Raw genomic sequence first — 12,141 nt, 5'->3', positions numbered from 1 at the left:
AAGCGTTCTAACGCAAGAATTTTTCAAATTTATTGATTAATAGCCGAGATAGAAATATTTCAGTGCTGCGAAACCATGATTTCAGGAGGCGAACGTGCACCGCCAACAAAGACTCTCCACTTGCCCCGTCAAAGCTCCACAAGCAAAATTCCTTCCCTGCGTTCCTCTATAGCAAAACTGGAGGATCGCATGAAGTATACGTCATGGGCCCCACTTCTTTCTCTCTCGCTTCTTTGCTGCGCAGCACACTTTCGCTAACGGTTGCACACACGAACTGTTGCGTTTGTCTTGTTTCGCTGAGTGCATGATTTTGCACGCTGTGCACAAGAACACCTGACTAGCAGAATAAGTCAGTGCTACACGGAACACACGCAAGCGGCTTGTCTATTGAAAGGTCTATTGAAGCAACAGATTACACAAATAACGGATCTTGCCTCGAATAATTCTCTAAGTGTCACGGGTCACCATGAGTGACGTTGCAGCATATACCTACACGTACGTAGGCGCACTTGCTGATGTATGCCATCCCCTTGTCTTGGAGTGCGGCATCCACGAGGAGAATGGCAAACGGCATTTAGTTTGAAATTTCAGCTCTTTCCAAGGCATGTAGCGATGCAATTCTTAGCAGACACGACCATGAGTAGATTGTATGCACTGCACTTCTCAGTTCAGAATGCCCAGACCTGGTGAGGGGCCCTTTAAAAGAATCATTGGTGCACCCTCTTTTTGTGAGAGGGCGATCGGGGAGTTTGGGGAGTGAGCAAGCCATACAAATTGGACTGATCTCAGCAGCAGTGCCAGCCGCCCACTGCGAAAGCCCAACAAGGGGACACGACAGGATTTGTATAAAAACAAGACCTGCCAACGCTAGCTGTACATAGCCACTATAACCAAATATCATATAACCACGGTTGGTTATCTCAACACAAGGTTTGCCCTTACTGCCTGGAGGATCAGAAATTCAGAAGACAGGAAAGATTGAAAGTGAGAAACGTGAAAGTGAAATGATGAAATTGGAGAGATTAGGAAAACGTTACTACCAATTTCCCTCGGATGGCTCAGTCCGGGGGTGCAGTATACACGAAGCAGAGGCCGAAGATGTGTGTTGCTTCTGCTGAGGGGCCATAAAGGTCTAAACACCTAGCACCAGCTGAACCCCCAGGATTCCCTTTTCCTCGGACACAACTAAGCCACACATGGCTACACACGGGAGGGCCTAACCCTCAATTGCATGGGTAAATGGTGTCCCAACACACCCAACACCTGCTCACGCAGGCGCCCCTGCGGGGGGGTTGAGTCAGGGTGAGTAAGGGTGCAGGTTGCAGGTTGAGTAAGGGTGTACACATACACCCTTACTCAACCTGCATGGCAACCCAAACATGAAGCGGAAGCAGCAAACATCTGGATCCCCTACAACCTCGCAAGCCACAAGGAGCAACACTGATCCAACTGCCCCACAAGCAACATCATGGTAGGTGATAAGAACATGCGTAACCAGTAGACAGAGTTGTCCAACCTCGGCTGAACCAGGAAACCATGCAGATGCAGTAGCGTTTCAGGCGGCTATTCCAAGGGACATAACTTCTGGGCCAGGAGTGCAAACTATGAATAGCCGTGAAAATCTAGGTTTTTCTGTCAGTGGTGATGAACAAACACCGCTAGCACAGAGGCCAGTGCACGCAAGATGACAGCTGGTCTGGTCAAGGCACTATGTGTTTTAAGACTTTCTTTTTGCATGTAGTTTTTCATTGTTTACTTTGTATTTTTTCCAGTTGCGAGTTTTTTTTTCAAGGAGGAGATGATGTCGTGATTGCAACTAACCCTTGTATAGCTATATTATAAACAACCATCTGCGATCGCTCATCGATGTAAATACTCATGGCGTGCACAATAAAACAAGTCTTCCCTGTGTACGCTGTGGCTCTGGTTGTACAGTTTTGCCTCCCGCATTTCCAGTTTGATGACAACGCTCATGTCCCATACCTAAAAATATGTATATGCTTCAATAAAAAAGCCCTACAAATTGTCTGTGCTTGTAACACCTTTCGCAATTTGTATGCTTAAGGTGTACATATAATTTTGTTGAAGCATGTTGAAAGGCTCTCACCTATAATATAGTCGTTCTTCTTTCACATCCTCTTCAAACTTCGAAGTTTTGCTTTTGGGGCCTGGAATTCCGCTTGAAGCATCCAAGCTAAAATGCCATACGTATGGTGCATGGAGTGTCCTGAAATTTAAAAAAACAATCTTTTTTCATAAAACAGAAAGAAGAGATATTGACATAGATATTTTTCCAGCAGCGTAAGCAAGGGAAATATTAGCAGGCAAATTTGGAAATGTTACTTGGTCTACGTATGTAGAGACACGATGACTAATTTTCTATTTTAGCCTTCTCACTTCATGTGTGAAATTTAATTAGTACGACCCTTTAATCTGGAGATTTATTAGAGCTTCACTCAGCGATGCTAAATGCTGTAAATTCCTTCAAGTATCACACAGTCCATTTCACATTTCCCCACAGTCTATTTCAAGGAACAGAGTCTTAATGTATACACAAGTGTTTCAACTGCCCGATCAGACTGGCGATGTATAATGATGTAGAAAACAAACCAGGAAATGGTAGATACACGAGGCAATGGTACTATTTTCAGGTTACTTAACAAAATTGACACGAAGAACAGCAACACATTAGAACTAAAATGTTAAACACACACACACATATGTGGACACACTATCATGTCTTCTCCAAGGCCCAGCAAAATTGAAGCATAACTCATTATAGAAGATCCAGATACTGGGCAACCACAATCTTGTGTGCAAGATCCGTACACGTTACAACACCGTCTTACCCCCCAGAGCACACATATTAAGTGAACTGGCTAAGCTCCCTGTCTTTTCCTCTTTCTCCTCCTCAAGCAAGTTTTCAGTATTGCTGCTAATGTCACTATAATGAATAGGAGGGTCGACAACTGCCGAAATTTTTTAGAAGCAGATAAGCTATGTATGAAGAGCTGCAGAGGATGTGCTGAAAGTGCCAGGCCAGCTCATTCTGTTTACTGTATCTATGCAGTGTTAATAAATGTTTGCAAGAAAGTAATAAGCAATCAATTCCTATTATGCAATTCCTCAATTATTTCATGGGTCAGTAACTGGCAACCGTAATCAATTACATTTTTGAATGAATTGTAATCAGTTACTTTTTTTCTGTAACATATAAAAGTCTGGTTCTCTGCGAGGATGGTATCAGTATCGAGGAAGGCCGGCTTGATGCTGTCAGTGGTGACGCTGTCCTTGCGTCAGTTGAGTAGGAGGACAAAGTGCTTTGGGCAGTGCTTTATGGCCTTAAAGGGTCTGTCATAAGACGCTAGCACAGTGTACTAGAATTAGAATGTCTTACAGTGGCTCGAGCGGAGGCGCGTCATATTGGGCTTTGAGTACCTGCTTTGGAAGACAGTAACGGTGGCGCTGTTGTCGTCTGCCCCTGAAGCGAGTGTGCGCCACTTTTGCTTCTCGGGGTGTCTACCAAGTTGACATTTTCAAATTCCCTGAGTTTTCCAAGTTTTCCCTGAATGCCTTTGCGAAATTCCCCAAGTGACACAGAACTTTGTTTTATGTTAAGACACGCTGACACCATGTCGCCAGATGCTGTCACTCTAGTAAGCACGTTAAAAAATTTAAACAAATGACAATACAGTTTGAACAGTACGAAGTAATGTTTATTTTACTCAAAATAGAAAACTGAAGGGAGGGGTTAGTAAAATGCAGTGAATAAAGTATCTTAAAAAAATAATTTAAAGCCCATTGCAAATCGAGTCGAACATTTTCAAATAGGAATAAAAAGAGATGCATACAAAAGCAATTATTTTCGAAAATGAGATATTTCTATCAACTGACAGCAAGCTAATTGATACGAGGCCCGAACTTTTTCACAAGCGATATTCTCTCAGCAGTTGGAAAGTCATGATTAACCTCAACTGTCCTGACATATACTCTCAGCCCATACACAATGCCTCAGTTTTGCGTTTCACTGCTTTAAACAGTTCATTTTTTTTTGGATGAGGGTCACCTGCATCTTGGCGTCAGCCAACACTCGTTTTTGAGCTCAAGTTCCTTCAAAGAAGAGGCGGTACAGTTAATTTTCTGATCATTCCTCAATGCGACGGCCTTTCCTGTTCTCATCCTCGTTCTGCTGTGCATTCGCCCCATGGACCGTTTGAAACATCATCTTGGTTAGTTGCACAGTCAACGTCCAATATTTTGGACTGCCTAGGGGCCACTAAAACTTCCGAAAAATCGGGCAGTCCGAAAAAATGAATGCCTGTCTTTTACTGCCTTTAGGGCTCAAATCGTCACAGGCACGCCCGAAAAAACTCTGAAGGCCTGCCAGTACAGTACACTTATTAGGCATATAGGTGCTTGTACTGTGACAGAAGACAGCGGGTGTACGCGTGTGTAATTATAGAATACGTACTGTGTCCCGTGAAAATTGCCCCTTCCCACGCTTATGCTCCACCGCAATACTTTTGCATATGCTTCACAGCGTAACGTTCCTGTACTGAGGTAAAGCCGCCTTTCGGGAACTGGCATTATGTAACGCATTGTGCTTTCCAAGCTTCGAAGCCAATCGCGAGGACCACAAAGGCAGAGTCGGTGCGGTGCCATTGCTAACAGTGGCGAATTCGTTTAACGAAAAACACGGCACCTAACAGCAAGAACCTTAATACGGAACGTCGAAGCAGCTAGGCCGTGGTGGTGGCTACGGCTACCAGCGGATCTGCGTGCGAGCCCGCCGGTTCGAGGCGGCGAGATAATCAAAACAGGGTGTTCACAGATTATTGCCATTTCAGACCTGCGGTCGTGGCAAAAAGTCCAGAAAATCAGACGGGAAAGGGCTCTTCTGTCCCAAATTTCAGACGTCCTTATACATTGACTATGGGGTACGTGGTGGTGCTGCGAAGTCATCTACATTTTTGGGCATGTCCCAAAAATCTGTCGTTGACTGTGCACTGGCAACTCCTCCAACCGACGACAGGGCTCAAAAGACTATTCGTTACAATTCCTCTCTTTTACTCGAGCCAGCACTAGGGTAACTTTCGTCCCTTTTCAATAAAATGACAGCTAATTGTCCCTGATAGAAGCACAAATTCTCCGAGTTTTCCCTGGGTATTTCCATATTATTGAAAATCCCTGAGAATTACAGGTTTTCCTGGTTGGTAGACACCCTGGCTTCTGCACATGGTTTGCAGTTGTCACTGAACACTGCTTACTTCGTGCCTTTTCAGGCATCAGTGTTTATGATATGCCACCCAAGCACCAGTTAAACCACTGTTACAGGCCAAGCTGTGCAACTGGCTACACAAGAACAGCCCAGGAGCGTAAGTTACCACTTTTTAGGGCTACAAAAGATGAACAACAAAGGCTTGTTTGGCAGTGAAATTTGCACAGGCTTGACAAGCTGCTGGATCCCGACTGTGCTGTTTGTGAACTGCACTTAAAGCTGCATTTTATTTTGAGGCAGTATGTACACATGATAAATGGAACTGAAGTTAGGATTCCGAGAGGGACCCCAACACTTGCTCCTGACACAGTTCTGACAACTCTGTCCAACTTGCCCGCCTACTTGAGCAAGTCCACTCCAATTCCAAGCCCTCAGAGCAAAAGATGGCAGCTAGAGATGCCATGCGATACCAGCAGTAAAGCCCGCCGCACAGTCCAGTGTCATCAAGAGGGTGATCATGCTGTGGAGGCTGCAGTGGGCAGCCAAGAGTGCGCATATGTTGCCGAACCAGACACTGATCTTAGCGTCGTTGACCCGTGAACTCTCACTTCCAACGAAATCGTAGGCGCTGCACAAGTTCCTAGATTTTACTGGCGTATGCTACATGTGATGTGCACTGAATGCGGCCACGAGTGAAATTAGAATTGCGAGAACAATGTTTTTAAACACTGGAATCGAAGGCATTGTGGAGTGCAAAATACATCTTTTGGGGAAGCTACTAGAAGAAACACATATTGTGTTGATTCAACAAGCTGAAAATGTGCTATGAAGAGCAGCTACCATTCCAATATCTTGTGGAGCAGCAGAAGTGGCCTTGGTGTCGTTTGAACTGATGAGAGGTCTTCTCAAACAATCAGAAATAAATGGAGGCACTTTCTTCAGCGTGAACTGCATTTCGAAACCATCAAAAGAAGGCGAGTCAAATCTCCACACAGCTGTTCTGCTAAGTTTAGTTTTAGCATGACTTGAACGGATTTACTGAAAGTTTAAAGCTGCTTTACGATTTATTAGTGCAAGGTACTTGTAATAATTCCTTGTCTTTTCTGGAATAGTTTTAAAGAATCAGCGGGTATTTTATTCCACCTTAGAAAAATTTTGTGTTTGTTACCCAAAATGTAGTGTTTCATTAAACTCTTGAAATGTAGCATTTAAGTCTGGAATAATTTGATTTGCACATAACAAGACATATCATGTCTTGTTCCAGGGCAACCTTGCTGAAGTATCTACGTAAAGCTCTTCAAACAAGAAAACATCACCTGCAAAAGAAACTTCCAAAGCCAAGCTCAAACATCCCACCGACTCAGAGCTGCAAATCGCAAACTTAAGAGGCTGGCATCGAAAGTAGAGACCTTCAGTGAAAGCGTTTCAAGGATAAAAAAATGCCACTGCAGCCACAACCAAGATCTTGCAAGACAGATTAGAACACTTGTCTACGAAGCAGCAACTAGCTGCAACATTTCAAGCTGCAAAACGAGAGCCCACGAGGGATGAACTATAACAACTATAACTATAACAAGGAATAGACGCTCGAATGCACCTTGCTAAAAATAGGTAGTCCCATGCTTTACCAATACATTCAGAGGCAAAGCATCTTAGTACTTCCAGGAAAGGCGACTTTACGGAAGTACATGTCGAATACATGGGTAGCTTTGGCTTCAATGAAAAGATATTCGAAACGTTGAAAGAAAAGGCATCTGTGTTGGACCCCTTTAAGTGTCACGGCATTTATTAATTGATGAAATGAAGCTCTCGCAACACCCCTCTTTTGACACAGCTGGTAAAGTCGCTGGATTCATCGACATGATGCCATAGACACCAAAACAATAAAAAACACGTCCTCTCCAACCATGGTTTTGTGGTGATGTATATACCTCTGACAGAATGCCGGACTCAGATCTAGGTCACATTTGCAACAAACACTAATGGGAAAGGAGATCTGTTGTCAAAAATTATTCTTGAGGCTGTCATGCTAGCAGAAGCAGGACTCATTTAGTAAAAAAAAAATAATTTCACCATGAAGGATAGGACTCGGCTAAAAGGACACACCTCGATCTAAACAACTTTGAAAAGATGAGAGTTCCCTACGCTTTCCAGTTGTTCAGCTCAGAGTCGTTGAGAGGCCTTCAGCTCTTCAAGGCACAAGTTGAATTGCATTGTGGAAAAATTGATGTAACCCAGAAATTTTTCAGGTTTGTACTTTAAGTTTATATCAAACATCTCTTTAATTACAACTTTGAAAGTGTATTTCTGACTTAAATTTAATCGACTTCTTAAACTTTTAACTCGGGCATTATTAGTGCTTTCATTAGAAACTCAGTAAATTCCTATTTTTATTTGGATCACTTTTCTGTTTGTTTTTTTTTTCTTTGAGCAGGAAACTGCAGTCTCTGGTTGAAATTATGACATTGCGCTTTCCTGCTGAAGCTTTGAAGCCAAATTCGCCAAAAGTACAAGAGCTTGAAGATTTCTTGGACTTTATGATGCAGTGGGAAAAGCAAGCCGACGAAACACACATTTCTAAAGTGACTAAACAGCAGAAGGCCTCAGAGTCTCTATCACCAGCACTTTAGAGCTCTTGAACTATGTTACTTCTGAAGTGGGGTACTCGTATGTCATAGCATCACGTCTTAGTCAAGACAAAATTGAAAACTTGTTTGGTATTGTGAGATAATCCTCAGGTTGTAATGCGCATCCCCCCCGACAGCAATGCTTGACCAGTCAACTGCTTGAGCTATTACAATCTGGCCAAGAGCGTTCCTGGTGCAAATGTAGGTAGTGACGTCATAATTTCACTCGTGACTGTAAATTACCAACCGGCAGGTTCACATAAACAGCAGCTGATTGATATGCTGCTGAGCAATGGAGACCTTGTAGCAGCGGAAGCTGCAGCCAATGATATATGCCTGAACAAGGACATATTACGCCGCTGGTTACGTGGCAAGAAAGTGTGTTCTAAAAGTCCGCACAAATGAGCTATTACTTCCTGCCTCGAAAGGGAAGAAGTTGAATGCAGTGGTGTTCACAAAAGCCTGTGACTTGGCTTGCTTGACTTGGCTTGCTCTATCCCTCAGTGGAACTTTTGAAGTTCATTAGTAGCCTCGAGGACATACTGTATTTACTCGCATAATGATTGCACTTTTTGTCAAAAAAATTGACGCAAATTCAGGGGTACGATCATTACACTGGTTAAATTTCCCGCTAAAAGAAAATGTTTTTTTTTCATTCCGCATTTGCTGCGGGATGACAACAGGTCAACAAATAGGCGGCTGCCGCTGTATGTAGTGCGGGACACCAAAAAAAAAAATGGTGGCCAACGGAGCAAGCAGAACGCGCCGAGCACGATTTCTTTTTTCTTCTCGTGAGTACATTACGTGCATTGAAAGTTTCTTCCACATCAGTAATGAATAATATCGTTAATATAAGCAAGTTTGCGGCAATAACATAGCAACGTCCACCTTGGGGGGACAGAAACAGATGGGCGCACTTAGCTGCCAGTGACATAGAAACACATGGTGAGCATGCTGCGAAAATTGCGGCATTTGTCTTCACTACCATCCTAATACAGCACGTTTCCGCTAAGGGTGGGCGAATATCTTAGCTGTGTTACAAGCATCGGCGTATGAACAGGGTACACTTCTAATGTATCAGTGTAGACGTGGCTACTATCGTTGCCGCTCACGATTTGTTGCGTGCCCACAAGTGCAGACGAGAAGAATCGCAAGGCGTCTTTTTTGTTGTTGTTGACCACAACCATTATAAAACCTACACATAATAAAGGCTTAAAAGCAAGTTTGGTTGTAGCTTTTTTTTTTGTCATGGAAGTGCAGAAAGTGATAATAGGAATTAAATAGGGCTTCTGCTTAAGAATGCTTGGTGTGTGCAGACCGCCTGGTGTGTCAAAGAGTCACTTGCATAGCATTGGACAGATGGTAAGCGCGATCATTATTAGCTAGACTTGGCGCACAACATATCGCTGCCGCAAGTTTGGAGTGCGATCATTACATGGGAAATCTTAAAAAACGAATTTTGACGACAAAATTCAGGGGTGTGATCATTATGTGAGTAAATACGGTATTTACAGGTTGTTTCAGCTCCAACAAGCAGCTGCAACAAGCTGCACCAAGACAGCATCATGGATTTGCTGGCTGTCATACATAGCAAAGAAATCGCAGCTATTGGATGCAAGGAACACAGAAAAACTAACAGCTAACATGACTGGATTTTAAATAGTAACCAAGATGCCCATTTATATTAATGGGTTAAAACAAGTGTCATGATGCAGCGCACAGAAAGTCGCACCAACACCAGACTTATTGTACCACTTGGTTTCCGGAGCTTGTCTTCAAGTGTCAGGGATATTTCTCATTTACAGCGCTTATTTCTATGTATCTGGCAACAATATATGTTGCATGTGATGTGATGGCCTGTATGCATCAAATGGCATACAGGCCATCACATCATCAGCGTATCACCCTGCGACAAACAGCCAGGCAGAACGCTATGTGGCAGAACCAAAAAGAGCGCTCCTGATGGATACAAAGTAGTCCTTACAGTGTCAACTTGAGAGGTTTTTGTATTGGCAACACATGACAGTTCACACAGTTACAGGAATGACACCTGCGAAAGCGATGTTTGAACGAGAACTTTTGTGTCCCTCAACCTACTCAGGAGCCAGAGATGAAAACACAGATCCATGAGCGCCAGGAGACACTGAAGCAATAACGTCACTTCTCAGTAGGGGAAAAGTGCTTATCCGTCCGTTTTTAAAAAAGCCATACTAGATTGAAGGTGAAATACTGCATCGCATCGGACCCCGATCTTGGCTTATAAAAAGCATCCTCGGAAAGGTTCGGCATCACCTCAACCACATAAAAAAAAAACGAGTCAGGCTAGGCAAGCAACCCAAACGTCAACGGATTGGAGCATAGCAGACGAATTATCGAATGCAATGCCAAAAGAAACAAGTTTTGCTGTTCCTCTGGTACCAGACTCACTCGATACGAAAAACAAAACTTCCTCTCAACCAATGACCTCGACATCACATTGCAGGAACAACGCAGCAACTGCGGCCACCAGAGGTAGGCGGCCTCCAGACCGCTATGGCAACTTCGTCTAAGGGAGGAAGAACTGATATGTCGCCAGAAGACATCAACGATGAAGTGCGTGTGCGAAGGCACTGGCGGTTTTGGCACAAGCACACGTCACGGACCAAACGTCGCACCAGTGCTGGCTACTATGCTTGAACTACCATGTACCCGTTTCCTTGAGTCAGTAAATCGTCGGCAGCCAACCATGGCTGCAGAACATAAAACACACACACACACACACACACACACACACACACATTATTATGACAAGTCCAAGATGGCTGTGGACGACACAAATGATGCTGACTGAAAGATGCAACAGGTAGGCTTAGCCAGTCACACCAGGACCGTTCAGCATGAGCCCCACTTGTGTAGTGCTGGCGATCCAGCTGCGGAGCTCTGCACAGCGCACTTCTTCATTAAATCTTCCCCCTCGATGAAGAGGGAGCCACACAGGTAGCCTAAGGTGTTGCGAGGACAAAGGGCTCGTGATATGGCTTGAGGCAATCTACATGCACAGTTTCGCGGCCTCGGCGATGCAGGCCCGTAGGGGGCATCAGAGGTTCGATGACGTAGTTTACCGGAGAAGTTTGCTGTATGACCCGGTAGGGTCCATGGTATCAGGAGACAAACTTGGAGGAGACATCTGGTGTTGAAGTAGGGGGCACCCACAACCAAACGAGAGCGTCAGGTGAAAACTGGTGGTGGGGGCGCCTGTTGTCATGATGAAATTTCTGTAGCACTTGTTCTTGCATTGTAAGTGAGCGTACGAGTTGTCAACATTCTTCTGCATACCGGACCGCTTTGTAAACTGATGTAACCTTTGATAAGTCGGGACAGATAAGGAAGAATAGTGTCAATGGGAGATGACGATTCTCGACCACATAGTAGAAAGGAGCGAGAAAAGCCCGTCGCTGCCTGGAGTGCCGTATTGTAGGCATGCGTGACATAGAGAAGGACGAAGTCCCAGTTGGTGTGGTTGGAGAAGACACACATCGAGAGCATGTTGCCAAGAGTTTGGTTAAAGCACTCTGTCAAGCCGTTTGTTTGCAGGCGATGTGCGGTGGTACAGTGATGAATAATGTGGTATTCAGTGAGAAGTTCTTGAATGACATCGGAGCGAAAGACGCGGCCTCGGTTGCTCAGAAGTTCACGGGGAGTGCGCCGTGATGTAGAACGAAGCATTGAAGCAGGAAGGAGGCAACGTCACGAGTCTTCGAGGCTTGCAGAGCAGCCCTTTATGCATACCTTGTGAGGTGGTCTATAGCCACAGTGACCCAGCGATCGCCAGCAGCCATGTATGGTAGAGATGAAGGAAAGACACCTTGTCTATCCCAACCCGGTCAACGGGTCGTGAAGGGCACGGCAAAAGTTGCAATGGTCCAAAAGAGCGGCAAGGATCAGGCTTGCGGTGTTGACATTCTGTGCAAGAGCGAATTTACTTTTGCACAAAGGTGTACTATCATGTGAATAAAACCTATGACGTAGTCTGGTGCAGGTCTTGAAGATACCAGCATGTGTGCACTGAGGATCGGCATGGAAAGTGGCGCATACATCAGCAGAGAGATGCTGGGGTATTACTAGCAGCCATTTGCAGCTGCCGGAACGGTAGTTATAGCAATAGACGATCCGTCATCAATGGCGAAATACAAAGCTTGTCTGCGTAGTGCTCAGGATGGTGAGCGTGCGGGTGTATCAGAGCAGTAATCTATCAAAAATGAAATCCAGGAGTCCTTGCGCTGCTCCAAAGCCATGTCGACAGAAGCTAATGAAGGA

The 12,141-nt window shown here is 44.5% G+C and overlaps 1 long non-coding RNA gene across 2 annotated transcripts in view; it reads right to left on the bottom strand.

The window, feature by feature from the left end:
- The window catches only part of LOC129381259 (uncharacterized), a 105,473-nt gene that overhangs the window by 34,643 nt on the left and 58,689 nt on the right, over nt 1-12,141 (bottom strand). For both annotated transcript variants that reach the window (XR_008609473.1, XR_011891269.1), the window contains exon 3: nt 2,108-2,227. This is a non-coding gene — a long non-coding RNA (uncharacterized lncRNA). The remainder of the gene's footprint in view (nt 1-2,107; nt 2,228-12,141) is intronic.

The sequence above is a fragment of the Dermacentor andersoni genome, chromosome 1 (genome assembly GCF_023375885.2).
Source record: "Dermacentor andersoni chromosome 1, qqDerAnde1_hic_scaffold, whole genome shotgun sequence".
NCBI classification, from domain to species: Eukaryota; Metazoa; Arthropoda; class Arachnida; order Ixodida; family Ixodidae; genus Dermacentor; species Dermacentor andersoni.
The sequence above is the reverse complement of the archived record's forward strand: the minus strand, read 5'-3'. Positions and strand labels throughout refer to the sequence as shown.